Below are 12,424 nucleotides of genomic sequence, written 5' to 3'. Positions count from 1 at the left end.
CGAACAAAAATGACTGGGTGGCGACTGCCTTGAACATCAAGCTGAGAAAGTAATGTCAGGAACGGCCGGACAGGACTACACTCAATCTAGGATCATGGAATACTCGAGGATTTATACATCTATTTCAAACACCATGGCTTAATGACCTCGACCTGGTGTGGCTACAAGAAACCTGGCTGTTTGTCCAACTCTACAAGACTTTGAAGTAGCGTTAATCCCTGCAATAAAACACTCTAAAGGAAGACCAATGGGCGGGTTGTTGATTGCAGTAAGGAAATCATCTAGCTTGAGGATTATGGAATCCAATGTCATTTCACCGTTCATACAAGTTGTCATGGTAACTAGATCCCAAAAGGGCAGGTGTGACTACGAACCTTTCCATCTTATTAATCTGTATTGGAATCATGCTGTAGCAGGAACCCTGTCCTTTATTGGCAAAGTCACTACAGTAATTGACCGTGTTTGAAGACTCAGTCCTCGAATCTAATAATCTGTGGTGATCTCAACATAAACTGTGTAAACCTTGGTGAAATGAAGAGTGGCAAAAAAAGGAACACAGCAGCCCGTGAGTTGGCAGCCACCAATTGGGGTCAAGAGATGGACACCAGGAAGTTGGTAATGTTAAATGGTAACCTGGCAGGTGACATTCCACCTAAAACAATACAATGTGGAAAAGAGATGAGCAACGCTCAATACTTGACTATATTTTTTTCTCAGAATCTGTGCATTTAAGAGCCTCATGGCTTGAAGTTACATTAGTGGTCCATAGTGACCATGACATGATGAAGTTGACATTTAACATTTCTTGTCAAACACTGTGCGCTACGTGGGCACATTATGTACGTGTTGGTTCCGGCAGAATAAGACTGGAGCTAGAAGACAAAGATATGTCTAACATCGTCAATAGTCTGAATGTAGAGAATGGGCAGATTGAATATCAACACCTGCTAACCCAGTTTATGGATCACAAACAGGGACTGAAACATCGGAAGTTTGAGCACAGACATAAGTTTGATCTTCAAGTACAACCGAGGAAAAGACAGATGCAACAAGAGATAAGAAATCTTCCGAGACTCAACATCGAAGTTTTCTAAGCAATGAAAAAAAAGCCAAACAACAATTTAAGAACTGGAGTAAGGCGCATAAATCAGTGCTACTCCAAAATGACTCAGAGGAAATGATGGCCAGGATGGCAAACAAAAATTCCTCAGAGATTTGGCTCTTTATTAATGACAAATTTGCACCACAAGATGCCTTACAGGCAACTCAGATTACGGAAGTAACTTAGACAGAATTCTATACTGAAATGTATAGTGCGAATGGGAGTCCTAATGATTTCAGCTCTCCCAAACTCGACACCTGGGAGTTGGAGTTTGATCATGGTGACATACTGAACACAATAAACAACGTGAATGCTTCAAGAGCTCCAGGACCGGACGGACTTACTAACTACACTATAAGGCAAAACCCTGAAGCATGGGCAGACTTCTGTATGACCCTTTTTGAAAGAATAATAGCGCAACATACCACCCCCATATCTTGGAAAAGCGCTATAATTGTTCCTGTTTTTAAGAAGGGGAATAGGGCCAACACGAAAGATTACAGGCCTATTGCTCTTCTTGATGTCTTGGGCAAGATATATGCAACTCAACTGCAACGTAAACTTCTAAAATGGTCTATTGATACCGAGCATGTTGATCCAAGACAAGCAGGTTTCGTGAAGGGTGTTGGGTGTGGTCTTGACCTTCTTCTACTAAATCTACTGAAGATAGAAGCTATAAAACAAATACCAAAACCTATCTAGCCCTAGACTTCTCCCATGCATTTGACAGCATTGATAGGGGGATTCTGTGGAAAAAACTGTCTGCCTGGCATTGACCTTCTAGCCTAATTGTGGCAATCAGAGAACTTCACACCAATGCGTCCATTAATATCAGATTGGACCATAGTGGAACACAATCTGCCCCTATACAAACCTTTAAGGGTGTGAAGCAAGGCTGCCCTTTAGCAGCTATTATCTTTAATTTATTTTGATCTGATATAGGAGAGACATTCAGTGGCATTTCATCGTTCTCACCAAAGATCAATGGAGCTCACGTGGGGTGGCTCCTTTATGCTGATGACCTAATACTCTTGGACAAGATGCCCGTTGGTCTGCAGCGGAAACTTGACGCACTAGAATCAAATGTGTCAAGTAACAGTCTACAGATTAATAAAAAGAAGTGTGAAATACTGGTTCTTCAAAATCTGAATACATCTGGCATTTGGAAAAAACTGGTTTGTCAATGACACGCAGTGCCAAATATCTGGGAACTTGGCTGAACACCAATATAAATGATGATCCTTGGGCTCAGTCAATAAAAATCAAATGTCGGATGCTAGCCTGTCAAACATCAATTATCAATAAACAATATGGGAAATTTTCCTTGAAACCAACTCTTGCCCTTTATCTTCAAAAGGCGGTACCAGCAATGATTTTTGGTGCGGAAAAAGCTTTTGGCTGTTCCTATGAGTTACGGTGCACATTGGAGAACATCTTCGGGGTGAGGGTCCTACAACTACCCAAGGGAACATCAACTGCGTGCTTAAGATACAAACTTGAGTTAACATCTATCCATTCTTGAGTATGCTGGAATGCACTATCTATATTCCGAAAGACCATCACTTCTGCTCCGATGCTCCAGTACAAAATACTAAACAATTCTGGCAGGGATAAAAGCAACACTATGCTAGATTTGTGGAGTAATCAATGTATGGAAATCCTGAAGGCTCATGACATCTCAGTATCCACACTACTGGACAATCCTGAATGAGCCAAAATACAGCTTTGGAGATCAGACTGGTGCCAAACATGTGACTTAAGAGGCGGATCCCAATCAATGAGTGAGACGCCTTATGAAGCAAGAGCATTTGGAGACTTGCAACCTTACTTAACACAATTTCTGGATTGGAAATCGAGATCTTTATACATGCGGTTCAAACTGAACTTCTTTCCGACCAAAGAGCGTACAGGACACCGGACTCAAAACACTGAGACGGATGTAACTTGTCGGTTCTGTGAGCAAAGTATTGAGACACTGGAGCACTTAACCTTATTTTGCACAAAATTGCATAATTTGCTAACTCGGACCCTGGGCACTGTCATTTGCAAATACTCAACTTTCAGTACTGATGATTAGTGGCATCTTATGTTCACTGGGTTAGATCGGAAACTAATGTTTGCCTTGATAAACTTTCTTGAAGAACTATAAGTACACCTGACTTTTGGGACATCAGAGGCGGAATAAGAGTAACTCAGTATATGAACTCTCAAAAATACTAAGTTGGATGTATTTAGTATAGAGGACTTGTGAGAAAATAACAAGAACTGTGGATGTTGTTAGGTTTTGTGATTTGTGTTTTGTATTGTTGTATGTCTTGTTTTTTTAAGGTTTATATAAACCGATAAAAATAAAAAAAATAATGGACCTTGCTTTGTTAATACAGTTATAGAACAGATCACCTTGTTGCTTGGTATAAAGCACAAGTTTTCTTCGGCTTATCATCCGCAAGGATACGGTGTCTGTGAAAAGCTCAACGGCCCGTTAAAAGAAAGAATAGCTAAATTGAAGCTTACTTTGAAAAAAGGGTGGTTGCATTGCCTACCACTGGCATTGTATGCATTGATACACCAACCAGGTTCCGACAACCATCATACGCCACACGAGATTGTGACAGGCAGGCGAATGAGGATACCTTTAATGCCTCGATTCCGAGTTAGAAGTGATGCCCAGCCAACGTCCGAAATATTAGGACTTTAATTGCAAAACTACTTGAACTGTTTAACATCTAGTTTTTCTGTAATTTCAGGACAGTTGCAGAGACAAGGGAGTAAGGCAGTAGAGAACACAGGAGATGCTTCAACAAACCAAACTCCGAAATTTCTATGTCCAAGAATCTACCCAGGGGATAAAGTCCTGATTCGTAACCACACAAGGAAAAAGTGGGATGAGCCCAGGTTCAACGGTCAATTTATCATTGAGGACATGAAGCCATCTGCTGTCAAATTGCAGAGTAGGCGAGCTTTGATCTTCCTTGGAGATATCAAGATCTACGCCGGAGAGACTCCTCTGCCTGCACCCCACCGTGAAGAAGCGACAGCCATCGGGGAAGAACCACAGCACGTGCAGGCGAGATCCATGACGAAGAAGAAAGACGCATAACCTGACAAGTGGAAAGTTTGAAGAACTCTTTGGTTGAACTGTGGTTTAATTTGGACACTGCCGCTTTTGAGCTATAAATAAAGGGGACAAGAAAACATTTGAACACTCTGTGCATCCTAGTTGCAGAGTAAAAGAAGATCTGTATGCTTAAAAACCCACAGCAGTTTGACTTTGGACTGAGGCACAAGTAAGCCTTGATAAGAATAAGGATATGGCACATTTTGATCGTGGACACAACAATTGGAAGAGGCTACAGTACCCTGATTCCTTTTATATGGAGCTCTTGTTCGGTGTTACGCATGATGTTACCCATTGATGACCTTTAAGTTGCCTGAGTTCAGTGAGGAAAATACAAATGCTCTTATCAACTGACGCAGCACATAGACTGGTCAGTGTGGTGTTCTTTCATCTAATTGAAGAATATCCGCATTTCGTTGGAAGACACACAGATGTTGTAACTTTCCTAAGAGATCCAAGACATACTGCAAATTTGAATGTGATCCTGGAAGGAATCATCATCCAGGTGGCAATCTATTCTGAAAGAAATCAAAGAGCTGTGTAGAAACTTTCCTCTGAGGGACAGATCAAATAATTAAATGAAGGACAAAACTCTTTGTTCATGCTGACAGGGAAGCAACATGTCATCTGGACTGAAGCAGATTCGAGGCATTGATTGGGACCTACTAAATGAAGCAGATTTCATAGAAGCTCACCAAGGACATTTTTCTTCATGATAAAGGAACAGTTGCACCCTGGATGGTGAAAAAACTGGTTCCAGAAAGAAAAGGGAAAAAGTCCCTTCTTAAGGCATCCAGAAAGCAGATAATTGATCAAGGACTAATACTGAAAGAAGACAACAGCTACTTGGAACAATTTAAAAATGCAGAACCATTAAAAAAATGTTTTCCTTCCTTAGCATCAAATGTACGGGATGGGAAACCAAAGCAGCAATATTGTGTTGCCCCGTGAGGACAGACGTACGCAATGTCTCAGAAGCAAATGCTGCAGACTTACCACTGCATTATCTACACATGTATTATATTCATACTCATATTGCTTTCACTGACAGTAAGAACTGCTTTTTATATAGGAGGACATGTTGCAAGGACTCCTGTATATATTTCTGAGCAGAAGGAAAAGGTAAGCGTGGCAACTACAAGGCAGCCTAGACCATATATAGTCATTCCCGTCCCAAGAAAAAATGGGCAGATACCTGAGCTCGTATTGGATATTATTAGTAATACATCACAAGCAGCACTTGCTCCAAACACTGCTTTTGAACGCCGGAGAAAGGGTCGGCGGAACAGCAAAGTAAGGGGTTGACAAAGGTTTGGCCTACACAGATAATGCATGTAGACACACCTGATCCAATAACAAGAAGCCCAAGCACAAGTCCCACTGAAAAATCACGTGCAGAGATAATAGCAGAATCTATATGGCTGTTTTTAGCCATTGCCAGAAAAAGACAGATGGCGCCAGTCGTTTGACTCGGTTAAGAAAAAGCTTCACTCTCTATCCATCAAGTTCGCCCTCTTCTTCCCGGCGTTGCTCAAGGTCCACCACGAGGGAACGACACACCTATTCCACAGCCCCAAAGAAGCATGGGACTGGCTCGAAACACAGATCCTTAATGGGCCGACGACTCGGCGCTCGCCCTCTGGGCCGCCCGCTCGCAAACCCGGGCCCGGGCAGGACTCGCCGCCTCCTACTCCGATGGGCCCCGAAACAGAAACACCAAGACCCCCCCTCAGGAATACCACTGAGAACGGATGAGGCCTGGGCATCACAGTACTGAGGTCACCAAGGGACACCATGGAAATTACACCACCGCGGCCACCACCACCTTGACACCGCAGTTCCAAACACAGTCAGGGCGTCTCCACTGGAGCCAACACCCTAGGTCGGGTCATTCCGACGAAGTTTACGTTCAACAAGTTATAAGTTCGATGTTAGGGCGACAGGTGCTCCCAGTTGGAAGGGAAGTGCAGGGTGGGGGGAGTTTTGGGGATTTGAAGAAGCAAATTCACGGGAAAAGAAAGCTGGAAAACGATGAAAGCAGGCAAGTCAGACAAACACTACAGTGGGCCAGGTTCAGAGACGCAGGCACCTGCCAGCCTTCAGACACTCCGATGCGAGGCGGCCGCTGGGGGTCCCCCCCACCCCGAGAAGGAAACAACTTACGCCCCCGGGGGGAAAATGCAATGGCCACTAATCCTCTCAGACACCCCAACAAATAGTCTCACGCTGACAGGATGAACTCCAACAAAGTGAAGATACTGTCCTGGAACGTCAATGGCCTCGGCTCCAGCATAAAGCGAAGACTGGTACTTCAGTACCTAAACCGACACTCGCCAGACATTGCCCTCTTAAATGAAACACATCTGACAGGCACCAACACCATCTTTTTCAAAAGATCCAACTACTCGAAGGTCTACCATGCCGGATTCACGAAAGGGGCGAGGGGCACAATGATACTCGTCCACAAGAGAGTTCCTCTCCATGTTAGGAAGATCAGGACGGACCCCCGGGGCCGCTATGTGCTGTTGCTGGCGGACATCTGGGGTGAGAGATGGGGCCTGGCAGCGCTCTATGCCCCCCCCACACTGACGAAGGAACTGCTCGCTGAATTACAGAACTTACTCCTGGAGGAGGAGGCGGATGTGTGGGTGCTCGGAGGGGACTTTAACGAGGTAATGGACATCACAATCGACAGAACCTATAGGAGAGCTGGAACACGTCCCACCTCTACGCCACTCACCACGTTTGCAGAAACCTCAGGAATGGTGGACACCTGGCGCACACTCCATGGCGACGAGGCAGGGTTCTCCTTCTATTCTGGGGTCCACAAATCATTCTCCAGGATCGACTACGCCTTCATCCCTCGCAATATAACCCACAGACTCCTCGATGCTGTATTCCTCGCAAGAGGGATCTCGGACCACTCCCCGCTTCTCTTGACCCTCAAGAACTCTTCCTGCCGCTCAGACCGTAACTGGCGCCTAAATACGTACCATCTCCGTCTTCCCGAGATTGCAGAAGAGCTAGAGAAGACGACAGCGGAATATTTCGAACATAATGTGGGCTCGGTGGACTGCCCGATCACGATCTGGGAGGCATACAAAACTGTCCTACGAGGGGAGGCTATCTCCAAGGTCTCCGCCTACCAACAACGCCAAGTCCAGAAGGTCAGGGATGCAGAGACACGCGTCCTGGAGTGTGAGCGACAAACCCTCATACAGAACACTCAAGAAGCAAAGGAGGCGATGCTCACGGCGCAGGCCGCCCTCAGTAACCTGTCCCTAGACAATGCACGAAATGCTCACCAGTTAGTCCGAAGCCAAATATATGAAAGGGGCGACAAAGCTAACAAGACACTGGCCTGGTTGGAGAGACGCGTGCAGAGCAGGGGACACGTTAGGGCAATCAGATCTCCGGATGGGACACTACTGACGGAAGATTCAGATATCGTCGAGGCATTCGCCACCTACTACAAAAATCTTTACACCCCGCCCACGGGGAACCCATCAGTCGAACCCTCCCGATACCTCGACCACATCGAAATCCCGACACTCCTGCAGCACCAATCAGACCTCCTGAATGCGGATATTACTGACACTGAGGTGCAGGAGGCACTGGCACAACTCCAGCCCGGGAAAACTCCGGGCCCCAATGGGTTCCCAACAGAAACGTGGAAGTGCCTTGGTGGCATGCTTCCCACCCACATGCACCGCATGTTTCTACGCAGCAGGGAACTAGGAGCACTCCCCCCAGACCTCAGGAAGGCATGCATAGTGGTCATACACAAGCCGGGGAAACCTCCGGAGGAATGTGCCTCCTATCGCCCGATATCCCTGATTAATGGCGAAGCGAAGGTCCTCGCCAAAACACTCGCCAACAGACTACTGCAAGTGATTGAGACCCTAATCCACCCGGACCAATGCGGTTTTATGCCCAATAAGTCGACTCGAATGAACTTGCGCAGGGTCCAATTGGCGCTATCCAGGGCAAAGGAGATACCAGCTCCACTCGCCCTCCTGGCGGTGGACTTCGAAAAGGCGTTTGACTCAGTGGGGTGGGATGCCTTGTGGGAGATCATGGCCAGGATGAACTTGGGGCAGACGTTTATATCGTGGGTAAAACTGTTATATGCATCCCCGGAGGCCACGGTGAGGGTGAACGGCATGTCCTCCAAACCTTTCCCCCTGGGTCGAGGCACGAGGCAGGGGTGCCCGCTGTCTCCACTCCTCTTCCTCCTGGCCATCGAGCCACTAGCGATTGAGCTTAGAGCTAACACCAACTGGAATGGTTTCGTCTGGCCGGGAGGGGGGGAAGACCGCCTCTCGCTCTATGCGGACGACCTGCTCATATACCTTAGTAACCCAGGTGTCTCGTGCCCGGTGGTCTCCCGCATACTCGGGGAATATCAGTCCTTTGCAGGCCTAAAGGTTAATGAGGCCAAAACCATCTTCTTCCCGATTCAGGGGGGTGAGCCTGCGATCCCGGAGACCTGCCCATATCGCGTCTCTATCAGGGAATTCAAATACCTGGGTATACGGCTTGACCCGACGCTCGATGGGTTCCCCCGACTTAATATACAACCAGTAATAGAGCGGTTCATTAGAGACATCCCCCACTGGCAATCTCTCCCCCTGTCCCTAATGGGCCGGGCCGCACTATTTAAAATGATGACCCTTCCCAGACTGTTGTATGTCCTCCAGAACACCCCGTTCCCCATCCCCCGGGAAACCTTCGCACTCATCGACAAGAATCTGCGCACATTGCTTTGGGGAGGGAAACAATCCAGGATTGCCCTTGACACGCTCCAAAGATCGGTGTGGGAGGGAGGCATCGGGTTACCTTGCATACGCACCTATTACTTGGCCACACAAATAGGAGTAGTGAATGACTGGATACATGCAGACCCCACACAGCCACACAACCGTATAGAGCTGGAGACCATGTCCCCACTAACACCGCTCCAAATCCTCTACGCCACCCGCGACCAACTCCCGGCGCTGCCCAAAATGTCCCATCATATCCGGAGGGCTTGGCGGGCCGCTCACAAGCTAATTGGCTGGGAAGGCCAGCCAACACTGTCGCAACCCATATGGCACAATGCGCTCCTCCCAGAACTGGTAAAAATGGGCCCCTTCGGTCACTGGCTGACCAAAGGAATACACACATTAGCACAAATTATACAAGAGGGCCGCCTCTTGAGCTTTGAGACCATGCGCGAACGATTCAACCTGGCTCCCATGGATCGGTTTCGGCATGCGCAATTGTCCCATGCAATCCGCGCCCAATTCCCCGACACGACGGTCCTACCCCCTTGCTCCCCCATCGAGACCAATATTCTCCCGCAGTACATCTCTTCTAGGGTCACTTCCAGCCTCTATCAGGCCCTTAGCTCATTCGGGACTCCACAACTCGACGGACTAAAGGCAAAATGGGAAAGGGACCTGGGCCCCCTGGAACCTGAAGACTGGGTAGAAGCATTAATGTCCCCCAGAGAAATTGGGATAGAATCCAAGCTTAGGCTCATACAGTTGAGGATCTTACATCGATCATATCACTCGCGCACTGCAATGGCCAGATGGGGTGGAATAGAAGACGAGACATGTGTCCGATGCAAAACTGAACCCGCCACCTTCTACCATATGATATGGGACTGTCAGGTGATACAGGCCTTCTGGGTGGAATGCGTTAATACAATCTCAGCCGCTCTGGGGACACCAATTCCCAGGGACCCCAAGATGGTACTATTGGGCATTGGAGGGGAAGTAGACCTGTCCAAACATGAAAAAATGTTTTTGGCAACGGCGCTGGGGGCGAGCAAAAGGCTTATAGCGGCCAATTGGGGGTCGGACGAACCATTGAGCCTGAATCGATGGAGTAACGAGCTGGACCGAGGTGCTACCTTAGAGCGCCGAATTTATAATGCAAGGGGCTGCCCCCGTAAATTCGAGAAAATATGGGGCAAATGGCTAGATGCTCAATAAGCTCTGTGGGTGGGGGTGCACCGGTAGTGATGCTTGCCTTGTTTGCCTGCCTGGTCCTATTGTTGTCTTGTTGTCTTCTGGTCCTCGGCCCTACGGGCCCCGTTGATATGGACGACTGCCTTCAACTTGTATACTGCTGAGATTGCCTTCCACATGTATACTGCTGATTCATGTCTTATTCTTATATGTCTCTTATGTTTTGTTGTTTAAATTCAATAAACAGAGTTATTAAAAAAAAGAAAAAGACAGATGAATAAAGAAAGACTTGCTGAACTTTCTTCTACGCAGGGAACCCGGATGGATGTTCCTGCATTTCAAGCAGCTAGAAGAAGTTATACTGTTACATTCAGAGATGTGGTTTTAAACAACGATATGAAGACTTTGAGAACCAAAAGAAGTACCAAAGAAGATCATTAGGAATTAAATGACTATCTGGACAGCACAGCACAACACACTTGGGGAAATAACATATGGTACCAACACATGAAAGAAGTTGGAAGAAGGACGTCAGATGAAGAATGCTTTGTATATGCACTCTTACCACACAGCATGGGGAAGTCGAAGATCTTCAGAGCTATTGAAGTAGATGTCCTAACTGCACACTGCATCATACACCTAGCTTTCTGTAGTACTAAAGGCCAGTTCATGGGTCGAACAGCCTCTCTCAAATGGGCAACTGAAGGAACAGATCCGAATGAAGATGACTTTGTTCAAGACATAAAGACAAGAAACAATGCCAAGACAAAAAACATTGTGATCAGATATGAAAAACCTGGAGTAAAAGGAACCGGAATAAGAAGAGAATTGAATAAAAAACGGAAAGTTCCATGACACTCTACAGAAGACATCTGCAGATGGAAAAATAGAGGACAGATGCAGATTTGGGGAACTGTCCTATCACCAGATGGCTGGGAAGAAGGAGTAGTCATTTGCAAAGCAGGGGTAATATTAGGTCATTACCAACCAACAATTGAAAATGCACAAATGTTATGCAAGCCATTATGGCCAAAACTTGCAAAACTCCTGATATGGGTCGAAGACAGAGGAGGACCCTTGCATATAGTACCATTGGACAGTTCTAAATTGTGTTTCCGGAACAATGGTACACGAAAAATGGGGGGAAATCAGAACTGTGGACGAATCTTTGATGCATCAGGAATGAATACGGGAACAGCAGTAATTATGGATCATTATTTGGCGTGTGGATCCAAAGCCTGTATCAGACTGCTAAAAGATTGGGGAGGAATTTGCACATTCGTGAATGTCCATGTTCCTCCATTAGTGATTCCTAAAGGTGTCCTAAACATTGATAGCTTCCCAAAAGCAGATGCACATCTGAGGAGGAAAAGATCTGTGGAGCTGATACAACGAATAAAGAGAGAGAACTACTTTTCAGCCAAATCAATAGAAGCTTTTGACTCTATTCCGTATGAATACAGGTTGTTCAGCCAGACCTCATCAGTGTTCACAATGATTTTCATGCCGAGGATCCAGGTTGGAGCAAATACTATGCGGCTTCAGATCACCAGATGGGAATGGCTGCAGACAATTAATACTACTATAAAGGGATTCAATGTAATCAGAGAAGGACTGAGAGCTGTAAGATTGATGACCCTCCAGAACAGATACGTCCTAGACATGATTACAGTGATGGATGGAGGTGTTTGTGCCAAAATTCGAGAATCATGTTGCACATTTATACCTTCTCATGATGACGAGAATGGAACATTGACTGAGGCCATGGATATGCTAACGAAGCTCCATGGCCAGATGATAGATGAGGTCGAAGACATTGCCGATGACAACTGGTTTGGATCACTCTTCTCATGGGTTCCACAATGGATGGCAGATATGTTCAAGTTTTTAGGAGCTTTATTATTATTAGTAATGCTTGGATTCTGTGTGATCAAGATAATAATCCCACAATGCAAGAAGACAGCAAAGAAAGCCATATGATTGATGTTGAACAAGGATGGACGCCTAAAGATCTGACTGATGAGGAAATTAGAGACTTCGTGAAGACCAGTATCCATGCAACAGAGGGGAAGAAGTTCCTGTATCCAAAGAATCATAAGAATTGGACAGTGCATGCTCATGACGTGGAATAAAGATGAGCATGTGAAATCAGCCGAATGCCTGAAGGGAGTCATAAAAATATGGGTCCCTTAGAGGCACTTTCTTCAGACCAGGATGTCTAGAAATAGAAGATGATGTGAGAGTGGT

Source organism: Ambystoma mexicanum, chromosome 3p (assembly GCF_040938575.1).
Source record: "Ambystoma mexicanum isolate Mex_15411 chromosome 3p, UKY_AmexF1_1, whole genome shotgun sequence".
NCBI classification, from domain to species: domain Eukaryota; kingdom Metazoa; phylum Chordata; class Amphibia; order Caudata; family Ambystomatidae; genus Ambystoma; species Ambystoma mexicanum.
Note: the sequence above shows the minus strand (reverse complement) of the source record.